We start from the raw sequence: 22,176 nt of genomic DNA on the forward strand, positions 1-22,176 counted from the left end.
ACGTTGTGAATGTAACGTAATCCCTACAAATATTGACTGTTCCACTTTATGTGATCCTGCAGATACAGCTCCACAAGCATGGCCGAAAAAAATTAAACTAAAATAAAAAATAAATCGTCGCCTGAGAGGTTCGAACTCTCGCGGGGGATCCCCATGCACTTAGCAAGCACACGCCTTAACCACTCGACCAAAGCGACTGTTGATGACGTAGGAGGCTACTCATCATTTTTAATTAACTATTTACTTACTATTTCATTTCAACTTCATATACCCATTAGTTAATTTGTTAATTGGAACGTTAAGCGATGATGTGTCAACTATGGATCCCACCTTTTTGCTGATATGACAGTCAAATTTTTCCGCATTGACTAAAAAATAAATTATAAATAAAAAATTGGGCCACCCCTTAAATCTTAGTCCGTAGCTATTCCAGAATGCAGCTGATTCTCGCAAGAAAACATTGACCATGGCTGTTGCCATTACCACGACGTCGAGTCCAGTCGATTTTCTATTTTTTAATCTCATAAAAATGCCCATTTGTATAAATTTTCAACTTTTTAATTATACCAATTGTTGTATGTAAAATGTACCAATTTCTTTTAATGTAAAACATACCCCTTTTTTTTATGTAAAATCAGTTCACTTTTTTTTAATCTATTTTTTAAAACTTATATGGGTATATTTTTCTCGTTGATTTGAAAATGTATTCACGTCTAGTTATTCGAAGAAATTTATTAATGTTATTAAATCCAGTATTCATTATTATTATTTTTCATGGATGTGAAGAATGTACCCATGTTTTCGGTTTGAAGAATTTACTAAATGTTTTATGGTACAATAACTTTTGGTTTATATTGATGAATGTACTATATATATGTACACAATATGTTTTACAATATGTGTGTACATACTTTTTATGGCAAAACATGATTTTCTACATCGGCAGCATTGTCTCATCATCCTATCTTGAGACGTTTGGTTCTTTTTACTTTTAGTTTCTTGTCAAGTTTTTGGACAATGTTAAAAAAGCTTTGCATGGCCACGTTGTGAATGTAACGTAATCCCTACAAATATTGACTGTTCTAGTTTATGTGATCCTGCAGATACAGCTCCACAAGCATGGCCGAAAAAAATTAAACTAAAATAAAAAATAAATCGTCGCCTGAGAGGTTTGAACTCTCGCGGGGGATCCCCATGCACTTAGCAAGCACACGCCTTAACCACTCGGCCAAAGCGACTGTTGATGACGTAGGATGCTACTCATCATTTTTAATTAACTATTTACTTACTATTTCATTTCAACTTCATATACCCATTAGTTAATTTGTTAATTGGACCGTTAAGCGATGATGTGTCAACTATGGATCCCACCTTTTTGCTGATATGACAGTCAAATTTTTCCTCATTGATTAAAAAATAAATTATAAATAAAAAATTGGGCCACCCTTTAAATCTTAGTCCGTAGCTATTCCAGAATGCAGCTGATTCTCGCAAGAAAACATTGACCACGGCTGTTGCCATTACCACGACGTCGAGTCCAGTCGATTTTCTATTTTTTAATCTCTTAAAAATACCCATTTGTATAATTTTTCAATTATACCAATTGTTGTATGTAAAATGTACCAATTTCTTTTAATGTAAAAGATACCCTTTTTTTTTTTATGTAAAATCAGTTCACTTTTTTTTAATCTATTTTTTTAAACTTATATGGGTACATTTTTTTCGTTGATTTGAAAATGTATTCACGTCAAGTTATTCGAAGAAATTTATTAATGTTATTAAACCTAGTATTCATTATTATTATTTTTCATGGATTTGAAGAATGTACCCATGTTTTCGGTTTGAAGAATTTACCAAATGTTTTATGGTACAATAACTTTTGGTTTATATTGATGAATGTACTATATATATTTACACAATATGTTTTACAATATGTGTGTACATACTTTTTATGGCAAAACATGATTTTCAACACCTTGCAGAAATGACTTATTTCATCTATAATATTATATTCAAAATTAGGCCTTGTAAAATTCTGTAAATAGAAGGCAATTTCATTCATTTAGGGGAACCAAAAACCACATATTCAAAATCCTTGAAGCTTTGAAACTCTAAAGCTCTCAAGCAAATCCCGAAGAATCAAGAAAGCCCTCTTCGTTCTTCGTCAAATCCTCATCCAAGATCAAGCCCCGACGGCCCTTGGATCAACAATCCACCAATTCAAGATCAAGCCCCGACGACCCTCGAAGAAATTGTTCATCGTTCATCATTCATTCATCCTAAGATCAAGCCCCAACGGCCCTTTGGATCAACAAATGTCGACAAAGCTATACATCCAACCGTTCTTCAAGATCAAGCCCAAAAGCCCTTGAAGATCCGTTCATCACCGTTCTTCAAGATCAAGCCTCAACGGCCTTTGAAGAAACACTCATCCTCAAGATCAAGCCCCAACAGCTCCTTGAAGATCCGCTCAAATCCACCTTCAAAGATCAAGCCCACGACCCTTGAAGAAACTTTCAACCGTTCATCCAAGATCAAGCCTCAACGGCCCTTGGATCAATCGCACATCCACATTCAACACCTTACGGAGATCGAATCAGAGGATCCTAAAATTCACAAATACATTTCTCTACTCCCAAAATGGAAGAGAATACTCCCCACATATCCAAAATCCTTGAAGCTTTGAAACTCTAAAGCTTTCAAGCAAATCCCGAAGAATCAAGAAAGCCCTCTTCGTTCTTCGTCAAATCCTCATCCAAGATCAAGCCCCGACGGTCCTTGAAGAAATTGTTCATCATTCATCATTCATTCATCCTAAGATTAAGCCCCAACGGCCCTTTGGATCAACAAACGTCGACAAAGCCATACATCCAACCGTTCTTCAAGATCAAGCCCAAAAGCCCTTGAAGATCCGTTCATCACCGTTCTTCAAGATCAAGCCTCAACGACCCTTGAAGAAACACTCATCCTCAAGATCAAGCCCCAACGGCTCCTTGAAGATCCGCTCAAATCCACCTTCAAAGATCAAGCCCCAACGGCTCCTTGAAGATCCGCTCAAATCCACCTTCAAAGATCAAGCCCACGGCCTTTGAAGAAACTTTCAACAGTTCATCCAAGATCAAGCCTCAATGGCCTTTGGATCAATCGCACATCCACATTCAACACCTTACGGAGATCGAATCAGATGATCAAATTTGAGAGAGATTGTAAACCCAAAATCATCAAATACAAATATTATTTTGTGCACGTGTTCTTGTCTCTTTCATTTAAGGAAAAATTCATGTTCACAAATTTGGCATGCACGGTGGGACTATCTCTAGCTCTCATCTCTTTCTCCGTTCAAGAAATTCAAGCACATTTCCAAAATCAATGGCATCAAGCAAAGGATAAGCCGTTATCATAAAGGGAAGAAACCTGATCACTTCCGCCATGAACGGAGCATCCATTGACGCCACAACCGCTCCTCAACATGCCACTTCAAAGTTGGTGCCACTAAAGGAGCAAGGGGAGCATCAAAGACGCAAGTCCATTATCAACCTGACCTCGTTGGGGGCACCGAAGCATGATGCTGAGGCACACAAGATGACATCCCAAAGCAGCCAACGACGTTCTTCGTCAGCATCCTGGATGTCTAAAGGAAAGTCACATCTATTGGTTGCACAAGTCATGACTATCGGCATTACCTTAATCGAAGAACAACTGGCTCAAATGAATGAAGCGATTGCAAGGCTAACACAGATTGTGGAAGAAAAAGACTTGCAAATCGCTGCACTCGTCAGCCGACTGGAGCCACAGGACGGCGAGAACCCTAACCCAGAAGATGATCCACTAAAAAAAGGAGCTGGCGAAGAAGATGAGCCTCTGGTGGAGAGAATCGATGTGAAGCCGGAGCCAGACCAAGCAGCGGCACTCATGGGATCTCTTTCTATCCAGCAGCTGCAGAAGATGATCACTAACACCATCAAGGCACAGTACGAAGGGAGCTCAAATACCTCTGGGTTGTACTCGAAGCCGTATTCAAAGAAGATTGACGCCTTAATGATGCCGAAGGGTTATCAACTGCCAAAGTTCATGCAATTTGATGGAAAGGAAACCCGAAACAGCACGTTGCCCACTTTGTTGAAACTTGCAACAACGCAGGGACCGAAAGGGACTACCTCGCCAAGCAGTTTGTGCGTTCGCTGAAAGGAAACGCCTTTGAGTGGTACACGGACCTAGAGCCTGAGTCCATCAACAGCTGGGAGCAAATGGAGCGGGAATTCCTCAACCGCTTCTACAGCACCCGCCGCACTGTGAGCATGCTAGAGCTAACGAGCATAAAGTAGTGGAAAGACGAGCCAGTCATTGACTACATCAACAGATGGCGCACTCTAAGCCTCGATTGTAAAAATAGGCTCTCGGAAACCTCTTCAATCGAGATGTGCATCCAAGGCATGCAATGGGGTTTGCAATACATCCTTCAAGGCATTAAACCACGGACCTTTGAGGAATTGGCCACTCGCACCCATGACATGGAGTTAAGCATCGCTCATCATGGGAAGAAAGAACCAATCGCCGACTACAAGAATGACAAAGTTGTTGGGCCAAAGGTGGAGAAGACTGCATGGAAACCCACCAAGGAAGCAATGACGGTCAACACAGCTCCCGTCAAAATCCCTACACGAGGCAAGGCGATTCAAGCCGAAGCTTTTCGTGATCAAGAGATGCGTAGACGCACTTTGAAGGAGCTTGATGAGAAGACTTATCCATTCCCTGACTCTGATGTGGTTGCCATGCTGGATGACCTATTGGACAAGAAGGTGATCAGTTTGCCTGAATGCAGACGGCTGGAAGAGATGAATTGTACCGACAGTCCAAGATACTATAAATTCCACCGCTTCATCAGTCATCCGACAGAAAGCGCTTCGTGCTGAAAGATCTCATCATGAAGCTGGCTCAGAAAGGAATCATTAAGTTAGATCTTGACGATGTGGTGAAGTCAAACTATACCACTATCACTTCTGGCTCTTCCGACTCAAAGTTTTTACCTCAACTGTCGGGGGCATTCTCCAAGACAAGCAAAGTTGAAGGATGGACTCAAGTCACTCCTAAGAAATTGCACAAGAAGCATACGTCTCCTCCACAAGTCCGCCAATCGGAAAGGGGGCAAAGCAGCTCTTGTCAACCTTCAAAGCAACGTGAACGTGTTGAAGATGATGAAATTTTGACACACAGATTGTCCATCCCCATCACGATGCGCGATTTCTTTCCTGAAGACTTCTTCAATCACTAGGTCAAGACTCCTTATTATGAAAATTGCAAGGAATGCCTCTCCAGGATCGTTTAACAAGTTCACAAAGCTCCTTGTCCACAAGAGCCTAAATTGCAGAACACCAACGATCCTGGTCTGCACGAGCATAAAAGGCAACACCAACGCTCCTGGTCTGCACGAGCATAAAAGGCAACACCAACGCTCTTAGTCCGCAAGAGCCTAAAAGGCGACATAACAAACGCTCCTTGCTTGCACGAGCCTAAACTGCATGGCACAACGCTCCTGGTCTGCACGAGCATAAAAGGCAACACCAATGCTCCTGGTTTCCACGAGCATAAAAGGCAACATCGATGCTCCTGGTCTGCACGAGCATAAAAGGTGACACCAATAGCTCATTGCTTGCACGAGTTGAAATTGCAAAACGGAACCAAAAGAAAATACCAAATATATATATATATATATATATATATATGTATTTGAACTACGTTACGACTTGATCTCTTCTTTTGAGGGGTACGTAGGCAGCTCGAATATTCAAAATTTGAGTTCAGTCAAACCAAAATAAGGAATAAAGATTTTATTAAAAGTTTGATGCTATTACAATTTCTTTGTACAAAAAAAAAAAAAAAAGAAGAAGAAAAAAAAAAGAAAAAGAGATACATGTTTTATGTATTTACAAAAAAAAAAAGAAAAGAAAAGAAAAAATACATATGTTTTATGTATTAAAAAATATATATATTTATATTTATATAAGTGGCCACAAGAAGCAACCCCTTTAGCCAAAATTCTACAAGCAGCTCCTAGAGCCCAATCTGTCAGCAAGTCAAAGACTACTTCTCCAAGGTTCAGGACACGGCCCACACTAGTTTTGGCCCAATCAAAGGTCAGAGTGAGGTGGGCATCTTAAATCCTCCAGAATCCAAGGGTGCAGAGCAATAAGAGAAAGAGGCCCTTGTTTGCCCTCTCGATGTTCCTCCAAAAATCCTTGTAAGTGCAGCAGCAGATCTCACTTCATTTTCTACACGTCCGTCGCGGCAATAAGAAAGATCCTTCACATCCAGGAAGAATAATGCGGCAATCAGATCAGCTCCAAGTTTTGAGAGGTCATCTGTGACAAGCCTAACGTTGAGACATCGGCTCCGATCTCCAGCTCGAGAGGAATACCATGATTGATCAGGTCTCAACGCTCGAGCTCATCAGATACCACCTTTTCTGCAAGTTCTCACCAGTGAAGAGCTGCGCCACAAGGTCCAGTTCATCAGTATCATCCGCATGAGGAAGCATAATCTCGACGCCAGCCTTGAGCCTCGCTCCTCGCCGTGCGTTCTTTCGGTTTCAAAACCTCGTCCCCATCAACGCCGTCACTTCTGAAGATTTTGACGGTGATGGTGCCACCAAAGGCTCTGTCTCTTTCACTGCAGCTGCAACTTCACTTGACGATGAAGAAGATGCAACTTTGGGAGTTAGATACTGCGTAAAGCTCCCCTCCTCGCCCAGCGTTGCTCCTCGTCTTCCGCTGCAACTCCTCCACTCCAAGCTCATCTGCATGGCACATCACGATCTCGTCCGTCTTTTCCTCTGCAAGGCAGCAAAAAATGTAGTGGTTGTGCAATGGCGGCGGTGCAAGGCAACAAGAATGCAGTGGTAGTGCAATGGTTGTACAGTGGCGGTGCAAAGCAGCAAAAAATGCAGTGGCTATGTAATGGTGGCGGTGCAAGGCAGCAAAAAATGCAGTGGCTGTGTAATGGCGGTGGTGCAAGGCAGCAAAAAATGCAGTGGCAAGCAGCAACGACAATGTATTCTGGCCACCATGATCAAAATCGACAAAGAACTTCAAATAACCGCCGTCAAACGACTAGCCGGTCATGAAGCTCGACGTCTTACATTCTGCCTCAAGCTCTAGCAACTCCGCCATCTCTGCAGCTCTCCCCTTCTACCCATCAACTCCAAGCAGCAACGGCAAGCGACAAGGTTAATGTGCATGGCAAAGGCACCACCGAGGGAAAACTGTGATCAAAGGTACTACACAGCAAATCCCCACTGCAGTCTCTATCACAGCACCACACGGTAAAGGCACCACCGAGAGAAAACTGTGATCAAAGGCACTACACAGCATCGCTGCAGTCTTTTGCACAACCCCATACGGTAAAAGTGACGCACTATGACAAGCTCCAAGCACCAAGACTCACAGCAACATCACCACCAAGGAAAGTTATGACCAAAAGGCACTACACAACATAAACTCGCTGCAGTCTTTTGCACAACCCCACAAGGTAAAAGTGACGCACTGTAACAAGCTCCAAGCGGTAATAGACAGTGTAGCGACTGCAATGCAGCAAGGATTGCAACAGACAGTGCAGCAAAGATGGCAGATAGTGCAGCAAGGACAGCAGAACCTGAGCAACCTGGTTCAATGCATCTTCTTCTTCCTCTCTACTGTCGGTCTGGTTGAAAGTTATGGCTCCGCTGCAATGCGATGAAATAGGAGAAGGCAGTAAACCTTTTATAAAGCCACAAAAGGCAAGCATTCATGCTCCTGAGTTCGCAGGAATAAAAAAAAGAATAAAAAAAATTATAAAAGTATAATAGTGCACGGCACCATAGAAAAAAAAATATGTATGAGGTCTTTGGTGCATAGCACCATCTTAAAATAATAATAATAAAAAAAAAGTGAAAGGTCTTTTGGTGCTTCACGCACCATAAGGATAAAAAATAATAATAAAAAAATATATAAGGGCAAATAGAATGGTGCATCAGGCACTATATATATAAGGCCAATTGGAATGGTGCATCAGGCACCATCTTAAAAAATAATAATAAATAATAAAAGTTTTTTTAGGTGCTCCACGCACCATAAGAATTAATACATATATATATATATATATATATATATATATATATATATATATATATATATATAAGAGGGAGGGATGGTGCATCAGGTATCGTTCGACGATATAAAAAAAAAAAAATATATATATATATATATATATATATATATATATGTATGTATGTATGTATATAGCAAAAAAAAAAACACAAATGCATTGAAAAAATCAAATCAAATTTACAAGAGGGGATTTTCAAGGATGATCAGGTGGCGCCTCACCACTCGGCGGAGCTCCAGGAAGAAGAGGCGCCGGAGGTTGACTGTTTGAAGCCACACCACTCGGCAGAACTCCAGGAAGAAGAGGAGCCGGAGGTTGATCATGTGGAGCTTCATTACGCGATACAGCCTCAGAAGACGAAGGCAAATGCTGTTGGAACAAACCCACAAACCTCTGATGATCAAGTAAAATCTGACCATCAGATTCCTGCATCTGGTCAATCTTCCTCTTCATGTTTGTAGCATAGTTATGTGCGAGCTTGTGCAACTGTTTATTCTCATGCTTGAGCCCTCTAATCTCCTGTTTGAGACTCATCACTTTAGCCGCCAATGATTCAACTTGACGGGTTCGAGCAAATAGGCGTTGGGCCATATTAGACACAGAACCTGCACACTGCACACTAAGAGCCAGAGAATCCTTAACAGCCAACTCATCAGACCGTTTGGAAAGTAGTCTGTTATCTCTGGGAGTGACAAGGTTCCAGGCCACCACCGCAGCGGTCATATCATTCTTCATCATCGAATCCCCAACGGTAAGAGGACCAGTAGGGGATATGAAAGATGGACGCCATATGTTGTTTGGAGAAGGCATGGCTGCCTCTTCACCAAGGTTCAAGTCAAAATGACGGTCGGAGGGGCCAAACATTTTCAGAGATGTTAAAGAAAGAAGAGGTCGGACAAGTCAAGATCGTAGAAATGCAAGAAGGGAGTTTCTACAAGCAGAAATTCAAGTGTGCTTTGAACGTACTGCGTGCCTCTATAAAAATCAGCACTCGACGGGATTTCAGAGATCGAAGAGGCGAGCTCAGAATTCGAAAAGGCCAATTAAAAAATTGAAGAGGCAAGCTCAGAAATCGGAAAGGCATCTTGCTTTTCCAGACGCGTCAGCACCCGTCACACGCAAACTCAGCTTTTCGGAAATCATGGGCAATTTGTCGAAGCGCCGATCCCAGATATCGAAGAGGCGCCAGTCTTTTTCAGCCTCGTCAACACCTGTCAGATGCACATTCAGCTTGGCGGAAATTACGGACAATTTGTCGAAGATTTTTGATGAAGAAGAAAACACGTGAAGCCATACTGATCAACCACTCAATGGTTGCCGACACGAGTGAAAGAAAAGTACCTCTACAGGTATTAAAGAACTTCCTATAATTGTCCACCTTCACCCTCCATAACATGGCAGACATACGAAACCTTTCTTCATCTCCGAGAATGCCTTCCCAACGAAGCCTTTCTAGTCATTCAGTGTTTCTTATTCCTTGGGGTACCTCTGCAAACAAATGATACCAAAGCAAAAGTATCTCATATCACCAGGGTAGAAAGCAAGAGTATCTCATATCATGCGTTCTCCCTGTCCTTTCCTTTGTCCTTGTTCTTACCTTCAAACACAAGGATAAAGAAAGCAATATGCCGGAACCTCCACTCAAACTCGGGTAAGGAACCGACTGCTTGAAACCCTTCCCTGATTGCCTACCTAGCACTGCTCTCGAGTACTCGTCTTCCACTGTTGCTGTACTTCCAAAGAAGCTGCCATATCTTCCTGGAGAACAGATAAAGCAAGTGGAAATGATACATTGCAGCATGTGGAGACAACATGCAAAAGAAACAAGTAGAGAAGAATGCAGCCTGCACAGCCAACTCAGCAGAAGGAGTCCGAGCTGAGGAACTCAAGAAGCTGCCACATCTGCCTGGAGAACAAATAAGGAAATGCGGCATGCACAATCAACTCAGCAGAAGGAGTCCGAGTTGAAGAATTAGTAAGAAGAAGGGGTCTGAGTTGAATCCAAGAGCTCGAGAAGCTTCAACAACATATCGACAGCACCATCACCGAAGAGCAAAGCCTCGATATGCAACGCTGTCAAATCGCCACCACTTATTCGAAAGCAAGAGTATTTCATATCATGCTTTCTCCCTGTCATTTTCTTTGTCCTTGTTCTTACCTGCTGGACAAGGAGGAAAAAAGCAATCAGCCAGCACTTGGTGTCAAACTCCCAGTCAGGAACCGACTGCTTAGAACCTTTCCCTGATTGCTTACCTAGCACTACTCTCGAAGTACCCATTATCTCAACATCTTATGTTTCCAGAGAAGATACCACATTTGCCTGAAAAAACAAGCAGAGAAGAATGCAGCCTGCACAGTCAACTCAGCAGAAGGAGTCTGAGCTGAGGAACTCGAAAAGATGCCACATTCTGCCAGAAGAATAGATAAGGCAAAGGAAAATGATACATTGAAGCATGTGGAGACAAGCACAACAAAGCACGTGCTGATTCACCCGCAACTTCTTCAAAAGCAAAAGTACCTCATATCATCAGAGTCGAAAGCAAAGATATCTCATGGCATGCTTTTCCTTTACCCTTGCTCTTGCCTGCAGGACAAGTAGAAAGAAAGCAATCGGTCGGCACTCGGAAAGATTGAAGAAAGAAACAGACCAACACCTTCACCTCGTGCCTGCTTGCCATGTGTTCGAGTCAACCTTCAAGAATCAAGCCTCAACGGCCCTTGAAGAAGCTTCCAGCCAAATTCAAGATCAAGCCTCGAAGGCCCTTGAGGAAATCACAAGTCCGATTCAAGATCAAGTGTCCACCACCCTTGAATCAAACCTAGTTCAAGATCAAAGTTGTGGTAAGTCAACAAGCGCAAAAACAAATACGTGCTAATTCATCCACTACCAAAGCCAAATATCATCTACCACATGAAGCTCCTTGTGGTCCAATTTCAACCTTCAAGATCAAGCCTCAACGGCCCTTGAAGAAATCTCAAGCCCAATTCAAGATCAAGCCTCAACAACCCTTGAAGAAATTTTCAGCCCAATTCAAGATCAAGCCTCAACGGCCCTTGAAGAAATCTCAAGCCTAATTCAAGATCAAGCCTCAACGGCCCTTGAAGAAATCTCCAGCCCAATTCAAGATCAAGCCTCGACGGCCCTTGGATCGACATCTACATTAAGGGACTTCAAAACGCATCTCCTACACGTGACAAGCACATGTATATGACGCGCCTTGAAGTGGAGGCATTTGTAGACATCGAAATTTCGGTAAATAAATGTTGATCGATAAATCAAAGTTTCAACGTTCATGTATTACATAAATTTTACACGTAGCGTGTGTCTAAACAAAAAATTGAAATAAGTTGGAAAAGTCATCAAACAGGACACGTGTCAACACCTGGCAGAAATGACTTATTTCATCTGGAATATTATATTCAAAATTAGGCCTTGGAAAATTCTATAAATAGAAGCCAATTTCATTCATTTAGGGGAACCAAAAACCACATATCCAAAATCCTTGAAGCTTTGAAACTCTAAAGCTCTCAAGCAAATCCTGAAGAATCAAGAAAGCCCTCTTCGTTCTTCATCAAATCCTCATCCAAGATCAAGCCCCGACGGCCCTTGGATCAACAATCCACCAATTCAAGATCAAGCCCCGACGACCCTTGAAGAAATTGTTCATCGTTCATCATCCATTCATCCTAAGATCAAGCCCCAACAGCCCTTTGGATCAACAAACGTCGACAAAGCCATACATCCAACCGTTCTTCAAGATCAAGCCCAAAAGCCCTTGAAGATCCGTTCATCACCGTTCTTTAAGATCAAGCCTCAACGACCCTTGAAGAAACACTCATCCTCAAGATCAAGCCTCAACAGCCCTCGAAGAAACACTCATCCTCAAGATCAAGCCCCAACAGCTCCTTGAAGATCCGCTCAAATCCACCTTCAAAGATCAAGCCCACGACCCTTGAAGAAACTTTCAACCGTTCATCCAAGATCAAGCCTCAACGGCCCTTGGATCAATCGCACATCCACATTCAACACCTTACAGAGATCGAATCAGAGGATCCTAAAATTCACAAATACATTTCTCTACTCCCAAAATGGAAGAGAATACTCCCCACATATCCAAAATCCTTGAAGCTTTGAAACTCTAAAGCTCTCAAGCAAATCCCGAAGAATCAAGAAAGCCCTCTTCGTTCTTTGTCAAATCCTCATCCAAGATCAAGCCCCGACGGCCCTTGGATCAACAATCCACCAATTCAAGATCAAGCCCCGACGACCCTTGAAGAAATTGTTCATCGTTCATCATTCATTCATCCTAAGATCAAGCCCCAACGGCCCTTTGGATCAACAAACGTCGACAAAGCCATACATCCAACCGTTCTTCAAGATCAAGCCTCAAGGGCCCTTGAAGAAACACTCATCCTCAAGATCAAGCCCTAACGGCTCCTTGAAGATCCGCTCAAATCCACCTTAAAAGATCAAGCCCACGACCCTTGAAGAAACTTTCAACCGTTCATCCAAGATCAAGCCTCAACGGCCCTTGGATCAATCGCACATCCACATTCAACACCTTACGGAGATCGAATCAGTGGATCAAATTTGAGAGAGATTGTAAACCCAAAATCATCAAATACAAATATAATTTTGTGCACGTGTTCTTGTCTCTTTCGTTTAAGGAAAAATTCGTGTTCACAATATGATAGTCAAATTTTTCCGCATTGATTAAAAAGTAAATTATAAATAAAAAATTGGGCCAACCCTTAAATCTTAGTCCGCAGCTATTCCGAAATCCAGCTGATTCCCGCCAGAAAACACTGACCATGGCTATTGCCATTACCACGACGTCGAGTCCAGTCGATTTTCTATTTTTTAATCTCTTAAAAATACCCATTTGTATAATTTTTCAATTTTTTAAATATACCAATTGCTATATGTAAAATGTACCAATTTCTTTTAATGTAAAACATACCTTTTTTTTTTTATATATAAAATCAGTTCACCTTTTTTTTAATCTATTTTTTAAAACTTATATGGTTACATTTTTCTCGTTCATTTGAAAATGTATTCACGTCAAGTTATTCAAAGAAATTTATTAATGTTATTAAACCTAGTATTCATTATTGTTATTTTTCATGGATTTGAAGAATGTACCTATGTTTTCGGTTTGAAGAATTTACCAAATGTTTTATGTGAAGGATTTATTTTGAAAAACATGTTCATTTGAGCAACATCATATAGCATGCAATTAACAATTAAAGGCGGAATCATGCTTGCATGCACTCAAAAACAAAACATTACCATGAAATTCAAAGCCTAGTAGATTGGTGAACCATTAATCAACTCAAAACAAAGTGAGTTGAAATTATTACCTTTGTAGATTCCTCTTTGCATAAGCAAAGGCTAATCACCCAAAGAGATAGGGCCTTCATTCCTTGCTTCTTAGATCCATGGATTTGGATGGAAAAATAGGTTTCTCCAAGTTCCCAAAATAGGGAACCTCTAAGTCTCTTCACCAAGGTTTGATTGTAGAAGAAATGAGTGACCTTGGAGTAGTAGGATTGCTAGATGTACCCTCCAAGGTGTTGGCCTCTTTAGAGAGAAAATGGAGAGACAATTCTCACCAATTTTCCCCCAAAATAAACCCTTAATCACTTAATGAATATTTGGCTATAAAGTCATTTATATAGTCACTTCTTTAAGTGACCTAAACAACCAAAAAACCCTAATTCATCTTCATGGCCGGCCATATAGAGAGATTTGGGCTTTTGGGCCTTAATGAATCTTTATTGATTAAATTGTCATACAACTTAAGTTAATGGGCTTGACGTTCGAAGCCCATTGGGCCTTAAGGTCCAAAACTATCCCGAAGTCTTTAACGAACTTATTCGTTTGATTAATTAACATATTAATTAATCCTTGCCATAAATAAATGATTAAACCATTTAATCATTCTTACTCATTTCCGTTTAATCTCCAATCTCTACCTTTTATGGTGTGCGATCCATTAGGTTCCTTTTAGCGAGGTAGTGGGCGATTAAAACCATTTTACATCGATTGTGAATTGAAACTATTTTCAATTCTCCCTTTAGTGATTACACACGTTTAGGGCTTCCACAAACCATGAGTGACACCTAGCAGCATATCATGGTTACCCAAGCTAATCAGAAGAGGATAGAGAACCTATTCAGTTCGGGATTACAAATGCAATACGGTCTTTCTCTAATCTAATACTCTTGACCACATTGTTTGGTATGATAGTTTATTTACTCATGTCTACTATCCAATGTAAATCGTTTGCTTATATGATTTCCTTGAATGTGATTTGGAACGCATTCCCTAATCTCATTCATACTCTGGCCAGAGATTCCAAATCATATCATAGAGTATTCTCCCTCAACTGTTTGAAGGTTAGAGATCCCTTGTTGTGCATTCACTTGTCTCCATAGCTAAGTGGCTTAACCCCAACGATGCTGTGGACACCCCGAGGGGGTGACTTTGACATAATCAAAGATCAAGGACTTAACCACAAGACAACTGTGATGCCTCAGGTCAAATGACTACTTTGCATTATCCCAACCATGAGTTCTTATGTGACATGGAATATGAGAACTCTTCGTTGATCACGTTCAGTGTACTCATTCTCTATTGAGCACCTACGTACTTGTCTTGATGTCACACACACCAATGACTCGAGACTAATCACTCTCCCTGAGAGAAGACATAGTACGTACCGATCTTTACGGACTGTCAATGCCCAATTGACAATCCTATGATCAGGAACATTTAGGATGTGTCTTACGAAAGAATGGTCTCATGAATCTAACTTCATTAGATTACATTCTCCCAATCACATATTCCTTGGACTTTATCGTTTAAGCATATAACATTTATATGAGACGGCTCAAACAATAATGTATGCCCTTTATATGTAAAACTAGATTAGTTTAACATGTGAAATGTCCGTAAAGTATCATCACATGATTGGCTTTAGGGCACATTTCCAACATTATGGTACCATAACTTTTGGTCAATATTGATGAATGTGCTATATATATGTACACAATATGTTTTACAATATGTGTGTACATACTTTTTATGGCAAAACATGATTTTCTACATCGGCAGCATTGTCTCATCATCCTATCATGAGACGTTTGGTTCTTTTCACTTTTAGTTTCTTGTCAAGTTTTTGGACAATGTTAAAAAAGATTTGCATGGCCACGTTGTGAATGTAACGTAATCCCTACAAATATTGACTGTTCCAGTTTATGTGATCCTGCAAATGCAGCTCCACAAGCATGGTCGAAAAAAAATTAAAAAAAAAAAAAAAATCGTCGCCTGAGAGGTTCGAACTTTCGCGGGGGATCCCCATGCACTTAGCAAGCACACGCCTTAACCACTCGGCCAAAGCGACTGTTGATGACGTAGGTGGGTACTCATCATTTTTAATTAACTATTTAATTACACAAAAATTAAAAATAAATCGGTGCCTAACATATGAGGTTGACGTTTTATGGGTTTCTCTTGTTAATTTTTTGAGTAAATTACATTTTATTCCCTCAGTTTTGTGGTCAATTGCAACCGCCCACAATATTTTTGAAACATTTTAATCAGATACTTTTACTTACTATTTCATTTCAACTTCATATATCCATTAGTTAATTTGTTAATTTGACCGTTAGGCGATGATGTGTCAACTATGGATCCCACCTTTTTGCTGATATGACAGTCAAAATTTTCTGCATTGATTAAAAAATAAATTATAAATAAAAAATTGGGCCACCCCTTAAATCTTAGTCCGCAGCTATTCCAGAAGCCAGTTGATTCTCACCAGAAAACACTGACCATGGCTGTTGCCATTACCACGACGTTGAGTCCAGTCGATTTTCTATTTTTCAATCTCTTAAAAATACCCATCTGTATAATTTTTCAATTTTTTAAATATATCAATTGTTATATGTAAAAATGTACCAATTTCTTTTAATGTAAAACATACCTTTTTTTTTTTAATGTAAAATCAGTTCACCTTTTTTTTAATCCATTTTTTAAAACTTATATGGGTAAAATTTTTCTCGTTGATTTGAAAATGTATTCACGTCAAGTTATTCGAAGAAATTTATTAATGTCATCAAACCTAGTATTCATTATTATTATTTTTCATGGATTTGAAGAATGTACCCATGTTTTCGGTTTGAAGAATTTACCAAATGTTTTATGGTACCATAACTTTTGGTTAATAATGATGAATGTGCTATATATATGTACACAATATGTTTTACAATATGTGTGTACATACTTTTTATGGCAAAACATGATTTTTTACATCGGCGGCATTGTGTCATCATCCTCTTTTGGTTAATATTGATGAATGTGCTATATATATGTACACAATATGTTTTACAATATGTGTTTACATACTTTTTATGGCAAAACATGATTTTCTACATCGGCAGCATTGTGTCATCATTCTATCATGAGTCGTTTGGTTCTTTTTACATTTAGTTTCTTGTTAAGTTTTTGGACAATGTTAAAAAAGCTTTGCATCGTCACGTTGTGAATGTAACGTAATCCATACAAATATTGACTGTTCTAGTTTACGTGATCCTGCAGATAGAGCACCACAAGCATGGCCGAAAAAAATTAAAAAAAAAAAAAAAATAAATCATGACCTAAGAGGTTCGAACTCTCGCGGGGGATCCCCATGCACGTAGCAAGCACACGCCTTTACCACTCGGCCAAAGCGACTGTTGATGACGTAGGTGGCAACTCATCATTTTTAATTAACTATTTAATTAAACAAAAATTGAAAAATAAATCGATGCCTGAGATATGAGGTTGACGTTTTATGGGTTTCTCTTGTTAATTTTTCGAGTAAATTACATTTTATTCCCTCAGTTTTGTGGTCAATTGCAACCGCATACAATATTTTTGAAACATTTTAATCATATACCTTTACTTACTATTTCATTTCAACTTCATATACCCATGAGTTAATTTGTTAATTTGACCGTTAAGCGATGATGTGTCAACTATGGATCCCACCTTTTTGCTGATATGACAGTCAAATTTTTCTGCATGGATTAAAAAATAAATTATAAATAAAAAATTGGTCCACCCCTTAAATCTTAGTCCGCAGCTATTCCAGAATCCAGCTGATTCTCACCGGAAAACACTGACCATGGCTGTTGCCATTACCACGACGTCGAGTCCAGTCGATTTTCTATTTTTTAATCTCTTAAAAATACCCATTTGTATAATTTTTCAATTTTTTCAATATACCAATTGTTATATGTAAAATGTACCATTTTCTTTTAATGTACAACATACCTTTTTTTTTTTTATGTAAAATCAGTTGACCTTTTTTTTAATCTATTTTTTAAAACTTATATGGGTACATTTTTCTCGTTCATTTGAAAATGTATTCACGTCAAGTTATTCGAAGAAATTTATTAATGTTATGAAACCTAGTATTCATTATTATTATTTTTCATGGATTTGAACAATGTACCCATGTTTTCGGTTTGAAGAATTTACGAAATGTTTTATGGTACCATAACTTTTGGTTAATATTGATGAATGTTCTATATATATGTACACAATATGTTTTACAATATGTGTGTACATACTTTTTATGGCAAAACATGATTTTCTACATCAGAAGCATTGTGTCATCATCCTATCATTAGACGTTTGGTTCTTTTTAGTTTTAGTTTCTTGTTAATTTTTTGGACAATGTTAAAAAAGCTTTGCATGGCCACGTTGTGAATGTAACGTAATCCCTACAAATATTGACTGTTCCAGTTTACGTGATCCTGCAGATAGAGCACCACAAGCATGGCCGAAAAAAACTAAAAAGAAATAAAAAATAAATCGTCACCTGAGAGGTTCGAACTCTCGCGGGGGATCCCCATGTACTTAGCAAGCACACGCCTTAACCACTCGGCCAAAGCGACTGTTGATGACGTAGGAGGTTACTCATCGTTTTTAAATAACTATTTAATTAAACAAAAATTAAAAATAAATCGTCGCCTGAGATATGAGGTTGACGTTTTATGGGTTTTTCTTATTAATTTTTCGAGTAAATTACATTTTATTCCCTCAGTTTGTGGTCAATTTCAACCGCATATAATATTTTTGAAACATTTTAATCAGATACCTTTACTTACTATTTCATTTCAACTTCATATATCCATTAGTTAATTTGTTAACTTGACCGTTAAGCGATGATGTGTCAACTATGGATCCCACCTTTTTGCTGATATGACAGTCAAATTTTTCCGCATTGATTAAAAAATAAATTATGAATTAAAAATTGGGCCACCCCTTAAATCTTAGTTAGCAGCTATTCTAGAATCCAGCTGATTCTCGCCATAAAACATTGATCATGGTTGTTGCCATTACCACGACGTCGAGTCCAGTCGATTTTCTATTTTTTAATCTCTTAAAAATACCCATTTGTGTAATTTTTTAATTTTTTAAATATACCAATTGTTATATGTAAAATGTACCAATTTCTTTTAATGTAAAACATACCCATTTTTTTATTTTATGTAAAATCAGTTCACTTTTTTTTAATCTATTTTTTAAAACTTATATGGGTACATTTTTCTCGTTCATTTGAAAATGTATTCACGTCAAGTTATTCGAAGAAATTTATTAATGTTATTAAACCTAGTATTCATTATTATTATTTTTCATGGATTTGAACAATGTACCCATGTTTTCGGTTTGAAGAATTTACGAAATGTTTTATGGTACCATAACTTTTGGTTAATATTGATGAATGTGCTATATATATGTACACAATATGTTTTACAATATGTGTGTACATACTTTTTATGGCAAAACATGATTTTCTACATCGGCAGCATTGTGTCATCATCCTATCATGAGACGTTTGGTTCTTTTTACTTTTAGTTTCTTGTTAATTTTTTGGACAATGTTAAAAAAACTTTGCATGGCCACGTTGTGAATGTAACGTAATCCCTACAAATATTGACTGTTCCAGTTTACGTGATCCTGCAGATAGAGCACCACAAGCATGGCTGAAAAAAATTAAAAAAAAATAAAAAATAAATCGTCGCCTGAGAGGTTCGAACTCTCGCGGGGGATCCCCATGCACTTAGCAAGCACACGCCTTAACCACTCGGCCAAAGCGACTGTTGATGACGTAGAAGGCTACTCATCGTTTTTAAATAACTATTTAATTAAACAAAAATTAAAAATAAATCGCCGCCTGAGATATGAGGTTGACGTTTTATGGGTTTTTCTTATTAATTTTTCGAGTAAATTACATTTTATTCCCCCAGGTTTGTGGTCAATTTCAACCGCATACAATATTTTTGAAACATTTTAATCAGATACCTTTACTTACTATTTCATTTCAACTTCATATATCCATTAGTTAATTTGTTAACTTGACCGTTAAGCGATGATGTGTCAACTATGGATCCCACCTTTTTGCTGATATGACAGTCAAATTTTTCCGCATTGATTAAAAAATAAATTATGAATTAAAAATTGGGCCACCCCTTAAATCTTAGTTAGCAGCTATTCTAGAATCCAGCTGATTCTCGCCATAAAACATTGACCATGGTTGTTGCCATTACCACGACGTCGAGTCCAGTCGATTTTCTATTTTTTAATCTCTTAAAAATACTCATTTGTGTAATTTTTTAATTTTTTAAATATACCGATTGTTATATGTAAAATGTACCAATTTCTTTTAATGTAAAACATACCCATTTTTTTATTTTATGTAAAATCAGTTCACTTTTTTTTAATCTATTTTTTAAAACTTATATGGGTACATTTTTCTCGTTCATTTGAAAATGTATTCACGTCAAGTTATTCGAAGAAATTTATTAATGTTATTAAACCTAGTATTCATTATTATTATTTTTCATGGATTTGAACAATGTACCCATGTTTTCGGTTTGAAGAATTTACGAAATGTTTTATGGTACCATAACTTTTGGTTAATATTGATGAATGTGCTATATATATGTACACAATATGTTTTACAATATGTGTGTACATACTTTTTATGGCAAAACATGATTTTCTACATCGGCAGCATTGTGTCATCATCCTATCATGAGACGTTTGGTTCTTTTTACTTTTAGTTTCTTGTTAATTTTTTGGACAATGTTAAAAAAACTTTGCATGGCCACGTTGTGAATGTAACGTAATCCCTACAAATATTGACTGTTCCAGTTTACGTGATCCTGCAGATAGAGCACCACAAGCATGGCTGAAAAAAATTAAAAAAAAATAAAAAATAAATCGTCGCCTGAGAGGTTCGAACTCTCGCGGGGGATCCCCATGCACTTAGCAAGCACACGCCTTAACCACTCGGCCAAAGCGACTGTTGATGACGTAGAAGGCTACTCATCGTTTTTAAATAACTATTTAATTAAACAAAAATTAAAAATAAATCGCCGCCTGAGATATGAGGTTGACGTTTTATGGGTTTTTCTTATTAATTTTTCGAGTAAATTACATTTTATTCCCTCAGGTTTGTGGTCAATTTCAACCGCATACAATATTTTTGAAACATTTTAATCAGATACCTTTACTTACTATTTCATTTCAACTTCATATATCCATTAGTTAACTTGACCGTTAAGCGATGATGTGTCAACTATGGATCCCACCTTTTTGCTGATATGACAGTCAAATTTTTCCGCATTGATTAAAAAATAAATTATGAATTAAAAATTGGGCCACCCCTTAAATCTTAGTTAGCAGCTATTCTAGAATCCAGCTGATTCTCGCCATAAAACATTGACCATGGTTGTTGCCATTACCACGACGTCGAGTCCAGTCGATTTTCTATTTTTTAATCTCTTAAAAATACTCATTTGTGTAATTTTTTAATTTTTTAAATATACCGATTGTTATATGTAAAATGTACCAATTTCTTTTAATGTAAAACATACCCATTTTTTTATTTTATGTAAAATCAGTTCACTTTTTTTTAATCTATTTTTTAAAACTTATATGGGTACATTTTTCTCGTTCATTTGAAAATGTATTCACGTCAAGTTATTCGAAGAAATTTATTAATGTTATTAAACCTAGTATTCATTATTACTATTTTTCATGGATTTGAAGAATGTACCCATGTTTTCGGTTTGAAGAATTTACGAAATGTTTTATGGTACCATAGCTTCTGGTTAATATTGATGAATGTGCTATATATATGTACACAATATGTTTTACAATATGTGTGTACATACTTTTTATGGCAAAACATGATTTTCTACATCGGCAGCATTGTGTCATCATCCTATCATGAGACGTTTGGTTCTTTTTACTTTTAGTTTCTTGTTAATTTTTTGGACAATGTTAAAAAAGCTTTGCATGGCCACGTTGTGAATGTAACGTAATCCCTACAACTATTGACTGTTCTAGTTTACGTGATCCTACAGATAGAGCACCACAAGCATGGCCGAAAAAAATTAAAAAAAAATAAAAAATAAATCGTCACCTGAGAGGTTCGAACTCTCGCGGGGGATCCCCATGCACTTAGCAAGCACACGCCTTAACCACTCGGCCAAAGCGACTGTTGATGACGTAGGAGGCTACTCATTGTTTTTAAATAACTATTTAATTAAACAAAAATTAAAAATAAATCGCCGCCTGAGATATGAGGTTGACGTTTTATGGGTTTTTCTTATTAATTTTTCGAGTAAATTACATTTTATTCCCTTAGTTTGTGGTCAATTTGAACCGCATACAATATTTTTGAAACATTTTAATCAGATACCTTTACTTACTATTTCATTTCAACTTCATATATCTATTAGTTAATTTGTTAATTTGACCGTTAAGCGATGATGTGTCAACTATGGATCCCACCTTTTTGCTGATATGACAATCAAATTTTTCCTCATTGATTAAAAAACAAATTATGAATTAAAAATTGGGCCACCCCTTAAATCTTAGTCAGCAGCTATTCCAGAATCCAGCTGATTCTCGCCATAAAACATTGACCATGGTTGTTGCCATTACCACGACGTCGAGTCCAGTCGATTTTCTAT

At 38.1% G+C, this 22,176-nt stretch overlaps 7 non-coding genes across 7 annotated transcripts; all 7 read right to left on the bottom strand.

The window, feature by feature from the left end:
* Window positions 1-115: 115 nt before the first annotated feature.
* Window positions 116-197, bottom strand: TRNAS-GCU (transfer RNA serine (anticodon GCU)). Its single transcript has one exon. It is a non-coding gene; the product is annotated as a tRNA-Ser (tRNA).
* Window positions 198-1,156: 959 nt separating this feature from the next.
* Window positions 1,157-1,238, bottom strand: TRNAS-GCU (transfer RNA serine (anticodon GCU)). Its single transcript has one exon. It is a non-coding gene; the product is annotated as a tRNA-Ser (tRNA).
* Window positions 1,239-15,463: 14,225 nt separating this feature from the next.
* On the bottom strand, window positions 15,464-15,545 carry TRNAS-GCU (transfer RNA serine (anticodon GCU)). Its single transcript has one exon. It is a non-coding gene; the product is annotated as a tRNA-Ser (tRNA).
* Window positions 15,546-18,002: 2,457 nt separating this feature from the next.
* Window positions 18,003-18,084, bottom strand: TRNAS-GCU (transfer RNA serine (anticodon GCU)). Its single transcript has one exon. It is a non-coding gene; the product is annotated as a tRNA-Ser (tRNA).
* Window positions 18,085-19,209: 1,125 nt separating this feature from the next.
* TRNAS-GCU (transfer RNA serine (anticodon GCU)) lies at window positions 19,210-19,291 on the bottom strand. The gene has a single exon. It is a non-coding gene; the product is annotated as a tRNA-Ser (tRNA).
* A 1,126-nt stretch (window positions 19,292-20,417) lies between these two features.
* On the bottom strand, window positions 20,418-20,499 carry TRNAS-GCU (transfer RNA serine (anticodon GCU)). The gene has a single exon. It is a non-coding gene; the product is annotated as a tRNA-Ser (tRNA).
* Window positions 20,500-21,617: 1,118 nt separating this feature from the next.
* TRNAS-GCU (transfer RNA serine (anticodon GCU)) lies at window positions 21,618-21,699 on the bottom strand. Its single transcript has one exon. It is a non-coding gene; the product is annotated as a tRNA-Ser (tRNA).
* Between the last annotated feature and the right edge of the window lie 477 nt (window positions 21,700-22,176).

The sequence above is a fragment of the Malus sylvestris genome, chromosome 11, assembly GCF_916048215.2.
Source record: "Malus sylvestris chromosome 11, drMalSylv7.2, whole genome shotgun sequence".
NCBI classification, from domain to species: Eukaryota; Viridiplantae; Streptophyta; class Magnoliopsida; order Rosales; family Rosaceae; genus Malus; species Malus sylvestris.